The sequence below is a fragment of the Bombus vosnesenskii genome, unplaced genomic scaffold, assembly GCF_011952255.1.
Source record: "Bombus vosnesenskii isolate JDL3184/JDL3185 unplaced genomic scaffold, Bvos_JDL3184-5_v1.1 scf7180000015780, whole genome shotgun sequence".
In the NCBI taxonomy this organism is placed as follows: Eukaryota; Metazoa; Arthropoda; class Insecta; order Hymenoptera; family Apidae; genus Bombus; species Bombus vosnesenskii.
In genome coordinates, this window is record NW_022884148.1 from 50,526 (window position 1) to 64,101 (window position 13,576).

A 13,576-nucleotide genomic window follows, 5' to 3' on the forward strand; every position below is an offset into this window, starting at 1 on the left:
AAGTCAAGTAGCAAATAGCATACATTGAATTTACCCAAACTCTTCTTGGAATCTGACAAAATGATTCTTTATTTTGTCAAAAAAATCTTTACGTATGTTCCATTCCCATTCGTCGCTTTTTTCAGTGGCGTGTTTATCGCTACGTCGAAACTCCGTCGGGTAGTAGATAATGTCATTTGAAGTAGAAAACTATTCAGAAACGTGTATACGTTACACAGCAACAAACCAGTCGCCCTGTTATTACCTCGTTCTCAACAGTTCAAATTTCAGGGACAACCGACTACTTAGTATCGACCCAGTACGTCATATTTACTCGCCAAAAGAATTGTAAACGAAAATTGTAACCAGACGTGCCGTTAGTAACTACCATTTTTCGCGAAACTTCTTTTTCATTTGGCGGAAATTTAAACAAACCCCGAAACACCCGTGGCGTTTTGCAACTGTCTTTAATCCTTTAAGATAAAAAAGATTGACGCAAAATTTTGACGGGATGAAATTTCACGATATATTCAGGTGAAACGATGCGAAATTAGAGCGAAGCTTATAATGGGAATATAGTTTGCTTGTCTGTTGTCATAAAATGAGATATGCAGAATATATTAAAAAATAGAGTATATGTAATACGAAACTTTATATTATTCATGTTATTATGGACAAAATATCACAATATGTTCATATATTTAAATCTCCTCCGAAAAAGATTATTGTATGTAGAACACAGTTTAACTGTATTTTGAATTCTTGTTTATCAGATCACAATTGATAAGTCGATATTAGGATGATTATCATCATTTGAAACAATTTTGTGACTGTTATTTGTCAATATACTTTATATCTTATGTACATTTTAAATATGGTACGCAAAATCGAAGTTGCAAGGAACATTAATAAAAATTCAATATTTCAATAACACCTTTCATGATTATAATTAAATATTTTTCAAAATGTCGCATCAATGTTACATCTAGCACCCCCTCCCCCACACACAAAAGTTTACCAATTTATAATATATGTACTAGTAGATTGACAAGTTACGATTTACAGATTATATAGAATTCTATTTTATGATTTTATAATTTTTCGTTAAATAGAATAATCAAATAACTTGCAATTAGTAAAATTTCATTTGTTTTATCGTCAAACTCGTGCAAGGGAACATATTAATGCTGGTAACTTTAGTGACTTGCAAAATTTCAATAGTGCAAAACAGGCCAGATATTCAATAGCAATTGGTTGCTATCCATATTTTCATCGGTCTTACAATAACCTTATGTTATCAATTATGAATTAAAAAGTTAATGAAATCACAACTCATCCAAGGCCAATGGTTATGACTTCTTTTCGAAGATCCATTGAAATCTCGAGTTTGTTGTTTGAGACATTCAGTTACCACAAAACAAAAACACCACTCTATTACAGCCAACGTAAACAAAAGATGACAGATTTTTCAAATTCTCGGACAACAAACACAGGCTTACACACTTACTGTTTTAAAGTCACAGTCTGTCGTTGAACTTTCGCCAAGTAACTTGATACGTACAGATACACGTCCCTCGAAATCAGTTTTCGACGAAAATATATACGTGACATGTTATGTTGCAACCGAACGTGAATTTCTCGCGGGAAATAGCCTGATATCGTTTATTTATGCGTCTCTCAAATACGAATTTTACTATACACTTCGTTTAAGACACGCCATTTTGCAAAACGATTATCGAAAGATTACTGCTTACATCGAGATCGAGAATAGATTCGCAGGAAGCTGGATGCCGCGATTTCTTCCCGCGCTTTACTTTCTTCCGAAGTTGTGATTGGTTGATTTCCTGCTGCCATATTCGGTTTCGCCGAGAATCGTGAACACGTACGCTGGAAGCAATGCGGGGTAATTATTTAATTTATTTCATAATATTATTTAACATATATCGTGAAAAGTTCTGAATATTCGGATTCTTCTGTTATCGTTTCATCGTGTGTTAGCATTATCAGCTCTCGGTATCGAATTGACAAACAGAATTTTTCTCATAGAAAGTGAGTCACATTAAGTATGTGTATATGTATAGTCGAAGCAATGCAATTAAAAATTTTTCTATTTTAATTGGAATTATTTATCACAGACATTTTACCGAGGATTCATTTTATAAATCTTATATATATGTGTGTAATCATATATGTGTGTATTCATATATATATATTATAAATTGGTTTATATATAATATAACCAATATATATATATATATATATATATAACCAATTTATAATATATATATGATTACACACACACACATATATATATACAATACACTAGAAATACTTTCGTGTACTATTATACGTAGTTCGATAGTTTACATTTCACGGGCCCCGTGTTGCACCCGCATTGCTTTCGTTCCTGTTTCCAACGTATAAGTGTAGCGTCAGTGATTCGCGTGACGCGACGTAACCTTCAACGTTTGTTTTTCTCGGTTTATGCGTTGTGTGTTCGTTTGAATGAAAATGTCGCGAGTGTTGTAACAAAAACCACGGAAAACAGAAGAAGAATACGGGAGCAAAAGGAATTCCAGGCTACAGCAGAATGCCCATTGCCCAACAGGGTTTCGTTCCATGGTATTTCAACGAGGTAAGCTACCTCTTTTAGTACGCTTCAAGGCGCCTCTTTCCAACCAATTAATTTGCGTCCAACACCATTTTAACTTCGTATACTCAGAGAAAATATCGTTCTTTTGTATTTTCTAACTCTGATCTATGTATAAATTTACTGCGACGGGTCATTTCTACGGATTAACGTATCTTATAAAAACGTTGCGTGAAATGTTAATAATATATAAGTCTTGAAACATTTGTACTAATTTCATAGAGGAACGTAGTTGGTACCTTCCGGGTGGCATATTGTATGCTTGTTACATGAACTTTCCAAATATCTTACAGTTAAATGGTTGGATTGTTTACTAGAATAAGCAACACAACATTGTTTTTGATTTATTGTGAATGAATTTATAGAATCATATTATTTTACACATATACACTATCGCGCAAAAGTATCCCAACATTTGATTACTTTTGATATTATGTTATTTAATTGCACAATCAAATTGATAGTATGTACCGATATATAATGATTACGATCTGTATTATTATCTTATTCCTATGATGTGGTTTTAACATAGGTCGTAACAAAACGGTCAAAAAATTCTTTATTCTCAGACTCTGTAGCCTGTAAGAAACGAATTAATTAATTAAGAATCTCGTTGTAACCTACAGGTTCGGAAAAGGCTGATAGGCTTTGGTCTACGTGGTGGTTGGGAATTTTCATTCGTTTCGAGTTCGCTTAGCTGATAAATAGTGAATGTGCATTTCTTCCAAAATAAAGAAGAAAGCGAAGTCGATAGAAACGTGGGTCAAATTTGAAATCATTTCTCGATTATGTGGAGGTTGATTAAACGCGTTGGTGTATATAGTGATGAGACGAGTTGATATTTGGTGTAGTCAAATGTATTTAAAACTATCGGCAGTACTCTTCTAACGATCTCCCTCTAACGAATTTAAATTCGACTTCGGTTGACGGTTGCGCGTAGCGGCGATATTGTTCTGTCCGGAGTTTGTTTATTATCAAGTTTCGTACCTCGAGACGGTATCAATGCCCCGAGGCAAAACAACAACATGAGTTACTCTCGATTCGCATCGTCCTATGACTCATATGCCGCTACAATATGCAATCGAATAAAGTGATAAATAGCTTGCAGATGTTTACGCGTCTCTGAAAATGTTAAAAGATATAACATGTTTAACGCGAAGTATTCGTGATAATATTCGCTGCAATTTGAAATATCTGCGTGCAGTCTCGTAGGTTTTGAATAAAAATTTATCTTTTATCGAAAGATACATACATGTTTTGGCCTATATATAGCTTTGTACTCTTGTAACCTAAAAGAGAAGTCGAAAAAAAGTGATGTTAACTCTTGCAGTAAAAAATTCATTTATGTCAATACTACATTTAGAAATGCACCAAGAGAAGCAAGACAAATTATTGACGAAACACAGGATAGTCATTTCCGATCCAAAAGAAAAACGCAACTAAAATAATATGTAGATAGCTATTAAGGCAATAAATAATAAAGTCATTGAAATGATCCATCATTTCAAACTAATATCGCTTCTCTTTACTTCAGAACTGCTATAAACATTTTAAATATCATTTATGTCTTGGTTCCCTTGCGAAGTTCTCGAAGAATTCGTCAAATGATGTCATGAACAATATAAATAATCGTAAAAAATCTATATTTGTGTTTAAAAAATAGGCGAATAAAGAGAAATAGGATAATCGAGACCGGTGAAAAAGGATCAACCAAAATCCCGCATCTGATACAAGCGGAAGAGAAATCAATTTCTATCATGTCGCACGGCGAACAAGAACGCAAATACGGAATCTTTTGTATAATACTACTCCAAACTCTGTTGAGTCGCAGTAATAATAATAATCGGGTGTTGACTTCTGCTCGTTTTTACTTGAAGTTTGCTCGTTACCTCTTTGAAATTTGGTGGATCGTTTTCTGTCGAAACCCGTTCCATCTGACGTTAAAATCAATAAAAACAATATTACGATAAAGACTTTTATCTCCATTGTTGTCAACTTCCGTCAAGTCTTCGTTTTCTGCTCGCTGAATATAATACGGATTCCCAAAAACTTTCTTCGTATGAAATTTTACTAATGTACATTTATCAAACATTGCACATTTTAAAATAGGTTATCATTATAAGATTAAAAAAAAATAGCTAAAAATATCTTGAAACAAAAGAAACCAATTTTGAAGTTTGTTAGCCCGGAAATGTCATGGTAGGAAGGTATACTTCGATATTACTTTTACTATCGATAGGCGTCGCCGTCGTTGCTGTTATCATATACGAGACACAACAAATCACGAAATTGACAAATCACCGGTGATCTCCTCGAGTCGCAGTTCGAACGTTTCACAAATAAGTTAAAGAATTAAACTTTAGATATAGTGGTAAAATTTATTGCATGAATCCAACAGAGTGACGGTTCAGAGTGTCATAACAAAGAGGTATATTTTGTCTACTCCATTAGTGCTTCTAAGCGTGTGATACTGTCGACGATTCGCCTGTGCATGATTATACATTGAGTAAACGTATAGTCTGAGTTGGAGTTTTGATGATTAGGATAATCGAAATAATTCATAGCCATGGTAATATTTTAACTAATTTATTTTGTTGTCTTTTATAGGCCACTGCAATGAGAAAGGAATTCCTGAAGCCAAAAAAAATGATACATCCAAATAGCAGAAAGTCTATCGCTATTACGAAAAAAGCCAAAAAGTAAATACAATTACTATTAAATTGTGTGATTTTGTTATGTACATTTCATTTATTTTATATGATTATATAATACTTTTGTGTACTAAAGAAGGAAATGGACAATGTGTTTTGTTTCAGAATATCAAATAGACAGAAGGCAGAAATGTCCCGCTTGATAAAACAGAATTCAATAGGAGAGAAAATATCATGGATCAGAAACAATATGATTCCAGGCGTGTGTCCCTATACTCCAGAGTTAACTGCAAGTTTGTTAGAAACGGAGGTAAAACAAAAATGTATACACATGATGACACAGAGATTGTACATTAAAGATGTGATTAGTTATAGTTCTATATTTGATCCAAAGGTATGTAGCAAGAAATGATGAAGCAATGGAAGAAATTACTATTAAAAGATCTATAGGTAGCAACAGGAGTAGACAGCATGCTAGGAGGGAACATATAATTAGAGTAGAAAGAACTAGGAGAATATCATACACGTGGAATAGGTAAAGAATTACAGTCAAATTTATTTTCAATATATCCTGATGTACAAACTCTCCTTTATTTTTCAGAAATTTCTGATATTTTAAATGCAACTCAGTGTGAAATGTTATTGAATTGGAATAATGAATTACAGTGTGTGAATAATTTTAAATTTATAAGGTTTGGCGAGAAAGATTTAAAGAAAGTATTAGAGCTAAGACAAAGAATAAAAATAAGCCATATTAGACTATCCAAATCTCTGTTAGCTATGCCTGTAAACAAGAAGAATTTATTAAGTAAGTCAATTGATTTAGATGAAAATAATCAATCGGCAGAATGTGTAATGGAAATAGAATAAATTCTGTAGATATATGTCTTTTTATCTTTCACCTCTATTTAAAAACAAGAAAACAGAAGAAAAGCGAACAGTTTCGTCCTTTTTTGTTTTCGAAATGCTAGAAACCGCATATCGTCTTGCTCTCTTATCTCCCACGAGAAACAGTCACGTCACAAGATACAAGAGTACGATAGAAGAGAAAAGAAAATGTTCGATCGTGAAATATACAACAAAACTGAAACATGTAGATGAATCACACGCACATCATTAATATTCTGCATCGTTTCTTCGCCTTTTCTTTTATTTTTTCGCTAGTTGCTCCATTATTTAAGAACGAAGATATAGCAATTATTCTCAAAATTGTACATTTCGAAATGGTAAGAAAATCAATAGTACAATGATAAATATACGATTTTAAAAGCTTTTTAAATTTCTTACATACTTAGCATTAATCAAATAGCTTAGTATATAAAAGAGTGTACTTGTGTCGCATGTTATAAATGCAGCTGCGTTCGTTACAACAATTCCAATTCCAAGGAATTTCTCTCGAAGATCGCAGTGAAGAATTTGCTTTGTTAAATTATTACTGGTATACTTCGTCAACGTGTGGTATATCGATACAATTTGTCAACCATCACTTTTAATAGCTTCTCGCTAATAAAAACATTTCGTAACTATTTAATAAGAAGCAGTATATTCTTAATTATTTAGAAATTTACTTAATGATGTTTAAAAATACGAATATGTTTAAAAATTATAATGTAAATATATATATTTCATTTCATGTTTTACTAATATATCTCTAATTTAGATTAAATATCTGAAACTTGAAGGAAACTTTTAAAACTTTCAACACATCGCATACGTTTCAAATTTAGTGCATAGTTCTTGGGTTACATTACCTTCGCTTTCCAAAGATTAATCTTAATATATGGATTTAATGCATTATACAATAACCTCTCTTTGTCAGAAAATTTTAGAAATTATCTATATGATCATAATCTTATTTCATGGTGGATATATTAGATTTGATGGACTATATCTTAATTTTATTTTATATTACTATTAGTAGAACAGTAAGTAGAAAGGTTACGTATATGCATTGTTACATAGTACGAATAAGCGTACAATTTTTTATATTTCGCTTGTAACAGCAATCTGTAATTCTGTAATTATCTGTCTTCACATAATACTTAAAATTCGCATTTTAAAATCATAATGAACAATGTGTTCATTCTGAAAATATTTGTTAAAATACAAGATTTTGTTAAAGAAATCATGTTTGTTGATGTACGCATATATACGTGTGCACTTTAGTGTTCAAATTCTTATAGTTATCTGGTTTGAAAATATTCAGTTCATAAGTTCGTAAAATGTAAGAAAATTTTTGCGGCGTTTGGTATTTCAATTTCTCGCGCGCATTGCATACAAACGAAGCCTCGTCGCCTCAGCCAATCAAGAATCGGCTAGGCTCACTTTTAGCGGGATACCACCATTCTACCGTCGAAGAGCGAGACTTTTTTCTGTTTCTTTCCATTGGTAGACTATTTGATCGTTTTTATTACCGGTGGCTTGTATCATAAACTTTTGAAACATAAGTTCGATATAAGTTTATTTAAATCTTTGATTTTGTTTCGTACAGTTCATTAATTGCAGGACTGAATAATGAAATAATTAGCATTCTATTCCATGCTTTTTCATACAGCAATGTTTAGTAACGTTTCATTTATGATGTCTATATATCTATATGTCTATATGTCATGTATATTTAAAAATTTCTCTAAAAAATACCAAAGTGGAATTAGACGTAATGAAATAAGAAATCATTACTTTTATGAGAGTTCAAATATCTTCAACGTTTTTTTATTTTAAATAATTTTTTCCTCGAGCTATACTACAAAATAAAGTTTTGAACAATTCGATAAAATAATTAGTATATTATCAATTGAAATTAAAATAAAAATTGAAATATCTCATATATTATATGAATTGTAAATTCTTGACGAGAACATCGTAGCGTCACTAAATCTTTGTCAACAACTTTTTGTTTTCACGAGAGCTCTACAATACCAGACACGTGTAAACACATATACAAAACGTATCCTTGAGTGTTCCAGGAATTTGACGAATCCTATTCGTGTATGTATGGATAGCCGACAACTCTAGCCCCCTACTCCTCCCTAACCCAAACTCGTCGGGTAAATCGCAGTATGGGATGTCAGTTTAGCGTAGACAATCAGAGGAATCAGACGTATGTTCATCCGTGTCATTTCGCGACAGGTGGCTTTGGCACTTTGGTAGACATTTTTCTACCGTTCAAACTCACACTATTGTTATTTTCATTTAATTGTACGTTTTTCTTCAATACTTCGTTGTAATCTATTATTTAATTACCTTTGTTTTTCCGACTGTCTTTTTGGTTGTCCCATTTGCCGGTAGCTCGTGCAATATGTTTTCGAAAAACAATTTGACCCTGATCATTGTTTCATTTTCAAATGATTTATTCTTTTTATACATTTGTTTTAATATTTCGCTCTTTTTTTGTGCAGATTACTATTATATGATACCGAGGGGAACTTTGATGTATTAGAAGGATGCTGTGAAATTCGAAAGGACGGGATGAAAGTCAAGAGGACACCATGGTGATTAACGATAAATTTGATAACTTTTCATCGAAATGTGATAATATTTGTTCACTTTTAGATTAACTCCATTTCTTATAAATATTTCGTGATATTATCGTAATTAATATCTAATATAACAAATTCTAAATTCACGGTTTATTAGAACACCAAGATGAAAAATGCAAGATTAAAGAAATTATTTTTTTCTTTCGAATATATTAAATTATATTTCCGAAGAAATTGAATAGATTGTTTAACATAAATTTAACATAGATTCTCTCGATTCTGTTTCATTTGAGTAAGAAATTCAAATAACTTTCTCATTTTGCTTCATTATTCGTAAATTGTCTGTAATATAATATGGACTATTAATTTCGTTTTTCTCAATAACTTTTATTACATTTGAGAAATTACGTTATCACAGACTAGTTAAAACAGTTTCTGCATATCGCGTTATTTTCGTATTGCGCAGCTTTGTTTAACGGGCAGAAAAAGTGCGCCATGTTGCATTAGAACGAAGTCAAGTAATGCATAAAATATTTGAAATTGTAATGGCGGACATTCTATTTGGCGGATAACTTTTACAAATCAATCGTATTATGCAATATTCATACATATATTTGACAATAATAAAAAATACTTTGAAAATATTTTAAATATACTAACGATATATTTTCTTTCGCATTTTTGGTATAATATTTATGTGTATATTTTCGTGCTCTTGATATGATATATGATTCTACCTATGGTAAATAAATAATAATTAATTCGTAGTTCTAAAAAAGCAGTATTTTCGTAAACAAACACTCGACAGAAAAAAGAAAAAAATTTCCTTTTCCTATCCCCTACCTCTAATAAAGTTTTCTTTCAGAATATTTTTATGTCCGCGCGCAATGCGGTCGGTAGAATCAGCGTTTGCTGCGTTAAATCACATTTAATATTGATTTAGAGCATAATAACTTTCATTAAATGTAATTATAATAATCAGACGCGAAATTAGGGTCTGTGTGTTCGCCGATTGTCAGTTGACATAACGGACGCGTTAGTCTATTATTATTTTTTTTTTTTTTTTCCTTCGTCAACAAAACAAAAGGAAACAAGATTAGTATCATTGTGATTAGCATTCAAAGTGCCAGTTGCATTCTGCGTGCTTTCAGTCGGGTCGTAATGACATGACGGACCATTCTCGATTTCACACCCAAATGGGTCTCATCCTTCGAATCGCACATACTCTCAAAGTTCGTTACATAACCAGCTTCGTAACACGATCGCTGTCAACACTAGACCGCCTCCAGCCTCGTGACATTGTCACTGTCGGTACTAGACCAGCTCCAGCTTCGTGACATCGTCGCTGTCGGTACTAGACCAGCTCCAACCTCGTGACATTGTCGCTGTCGGTACTAAACCAGCTCCAACCTCGTGACATTGTCGCTGTCGGTACTAAACCGGCTCCCAGCTTCGTGACATCGTCACTTCCAGTGCCTGACCGCACTGAACTCTATCCCATGGCCGCACCTGGGCTCATATAATTCTACGATCCTCTGGGATCGGGGTACTCACATCGCCATGGTCACTGTTCTCGTCATCACAACAGACATCCAACTCCGCAGGAATGCAACTATCCGGCATTTTCCTTAACCTGTCATGACTGTACTTGTATGACCTTTTCCCATCCAGTGTTTTCAAGGTATATCGGTCTCCTTCCAGGACCTCCGATATCACAAACGGACCCCTGAATTTTGGATCCAATTTTGTCTGGTTCCTTTCTTCATTTTGGCGTAGTACCAAATCACCGAGATTAAACCTAACTACTTTAGCTTTGGTTTTATCGAATCTCTCTTTGTCATACCTAGCACTAGTTTCCATCTCTTTTATTGCCTGTTGTCTTACACTGGAGATATCTATTTCTTTTTCCTCGATGTTATCAGGTAGTAATAAGTCATACGGTCTTGCTGCTCTACCAATCAATAACTCTAAAGGACTCGATTTGGTTACGCGGTTGATGGTGCAATTCAAAGCCAATTGCATCTCCCCGATCGCGTCTTGCCATGAACGCCCGGTCGTTTCTACCGTTGTGAACATATTTTTTAACGTGCTCATAACACGTTCTACTTGCCCATTGGCCCTACTTTCACCGGTCGCGATCAAATGAACTTTGATTTGTTTGCTTGCACAGAATTCTCGAAATTCCCGGCCCGTGAAACATCTACCCTGATCTGCTATTATCCGACAGGGACTACCGAACAAAAACACGGCGGACTTAAGTGCCTTGATAACGCTAAGCGAATCCAATTTGCGTGTGTGATGTAAGTGCACGAATTTCGTAAAGGCATCGATCAAGACGACGACATACTCTTTCGAGTCATTCTTGTCACTCAGCTTGCCCGTTATGTCCATGTGCACCGTATGCCACGGTATGCCGGTCTTAGGTATAGGATGCAGTTCAGCCTGTATTTTACCTGAACTAGCCTTCGAAACTCTACAAGCATGGCAGTTCTCGACAAATTTGCGAACATACTTCGCCATTCCCTCGAACCAATAATACTGATAGAGCTTCTCGAGCGTTTTATCCCATCCTAAGTGCATAATTGACTGATGCACATGGTTGATGACGGACCATCTAAAACCTCTCGGAACAATGGGTAAGCAAAGGGTTCTGCCCTTTCGTTGTATTTTACGGTAAAGTGTACCGGATCGCAGTTCGTAGGTATTCGCGATATCTTCCGCGAGCTCTTCGTTCTGTAATTTATTAACGATTTCGGAGATTTGCGGATCGCGACGTTGTTCCGCTAATAGCCAATCTTCGGAGATCTCGGCCAGATTAATCTCTTTCTCTGCGACCTTGTCTATCGTACGGCGATTCAAGTCTACGGGGTTTCGCGAAAAGAAATCTACGTGGGCCATTCGTTTACCCTCTCGATACATGATGTCAAAATCGAATGTTTGCAAATAAGCCCACCACCTATAAACCCGGTCGTTTAAGTTTACTTTGTTGCTGGAGGCTTTCAAAGAATTACAGTCGGTAACTACTAAGAATTTCCGTCCATGTAAGTAGTGTCGGAAATGCTTGACGGCGCTTACTACTGCTAGTGTCTCCAGTTCGTACGAATGATACTTAGATTCCGCGGGACTGGTCCTTTTACTATAATATTCGATGACTCTGTTTTCCTTTTCGACTTTATGCATTAAAATAGCTCCATACCCCTCCGAACTAGCGTCGGTATGTAGCTCTATGGGACGATTGGGATCAAATATCATTAACACCGGCGCGTCGGTCAGAACGGAAATTATCTGTTGTCTTATCTTTTCGTGCCTGTCCGTCCAAGTTATGTGCTTGTTACTAGAAGTGAGTGCGTACAAGGGTTTCATCACTTGTGAAAATTTAGGAATAAATTTTCGGAAGTAAGAGGCCAAACCTATGAACTGCCTAAGCTGTGTGACGGTCGACGGTGCAGGTAAAGAATTCAAAGCTTGTATTTTTCCCGGGTTTGGACGAACTTCTCCGTTACGAATTACATATCCCAAATAAAGTACCGACGTCTTCAGAAAAGAACATTTAGCGAAATTGAAAGAAAATCCGGCGTTTACGAGAGTGTTTAGTACAGTGTGCAACCTTTCTAGAGCTTGATCTATTGAGTCGGCGATTATTAGAACGTCGTCCAAATAAACAACGACATACGAATAAGCGAGGTCGCCTAAGGCCTTGAAAATGGCTCTCTGGAAAACGGCTGGTGCATTTTTCAACCCAAACGGCATCGTCACGTATTCGTATTGACCGTCGGGGGTAACGAACGCAGTATATTCCGTCGAGTTAGGATGAATGGGAATCTGGTGAAATCCGCTAGCCATGTCCAGGCTAATGAAGTATCTCGCACTCTGCAATCTCGCGATTTGGTCAGCAATAAGGGGTAAGGGATACCGATCCGCGACCGTATTTTTATTCAGCGCTCGAAAGTCTACACACAATCTGTCTGAGCCGTCCTTCTTCTTCACGAGTATCATAGGGCTCGCGAACGGCGAATTACTAGGTTTTACAATTTGTGCTTTAATTAATTCGTCTATTCTCTCGCGTACTATTCTTCGCTCTTCCTCGCTAAGCCTGTAAGGGCTTCTCTGCACGGTGACGTTGGGATCAATTAGCCGTATTTCCAACTGGCCCGTACTGACGCGAGTACGCGGGAAACCCGTAATGAATGATTCTTTAAATTTTTCGAGAACAGAGATTAATCGATCTTTATCGTTACCGATCACATCAGTGTCAACCTCGTTAATGTTGACCGCATCTTCCGCGACTTTACCACAAGCGTTAACGACCTTTGTTTTACAAATAACGAGGCTATTTTGCGTGATATTTACGTCGAATCCCTGGCTCAAAATCTCGCGACCAATCATGATGTCGTATTTTAGGTAATCGTCAGCAAGGACATGAAAAACTATCTCCAATGTAAGACCGTTAATACAAACAGTGGACAAAATCTGAAGTGTACTCTTAATACAAGTATTCTCGATCCCCCGCATCACTACCACATCGGTTATTCTTTTACCCGAAAATTTCGAGGCTAGGGACTCTTTGATTAACGAACACTCGGCCCCAGAATCAAAGTAAAATGGATACGACTCACCCAGATGGCTTAATCTACCAGCCGGAGCTTCCACTACACAGGAGTCGATCCGGCGTTCGTCAATGGAATCGTAGTTTCTTTTCCGCGATGATGGGCAATTAGGCGCGATATGTCCCTCCTCGTGGCATTTGAAGCAGGTCACCTTCGACGATGCGGCTGGTCGTTTTTCCTTCGGGTTTCGTATATCCTGCTCCTTCCCCG

General features: G+C 35.5%; 1 long non-coding RNA gene and 1 pseudogene across 1 annotated transcript; both read left to right on the forward strand.

Annotated features, from left to right (window-relative positions):
• Window positions 1-2,301: 2,301 nt before the first annotated feature.
• Window positions 2,302-6,160, forward strand: LOC117241379 (annotated as a pseudogene).
• A 1,735-nt stretch (window positions 6,161-7,895) lies between these two features.
• Window positions 7,896-9,526, forward strand: LOC117241380. Its single transcript, XR_004494969.1, has 2 exons — window positions 7,896-8,478; window positions 8,679-9,526. It is a non-coding gene; the product is annotated as an uncharacterized LOC117241380 (long non-coding RNA).
• The last annotated feature ends 4,050 nt before the right edge of the window (window positions 9,527-13,576 follow it).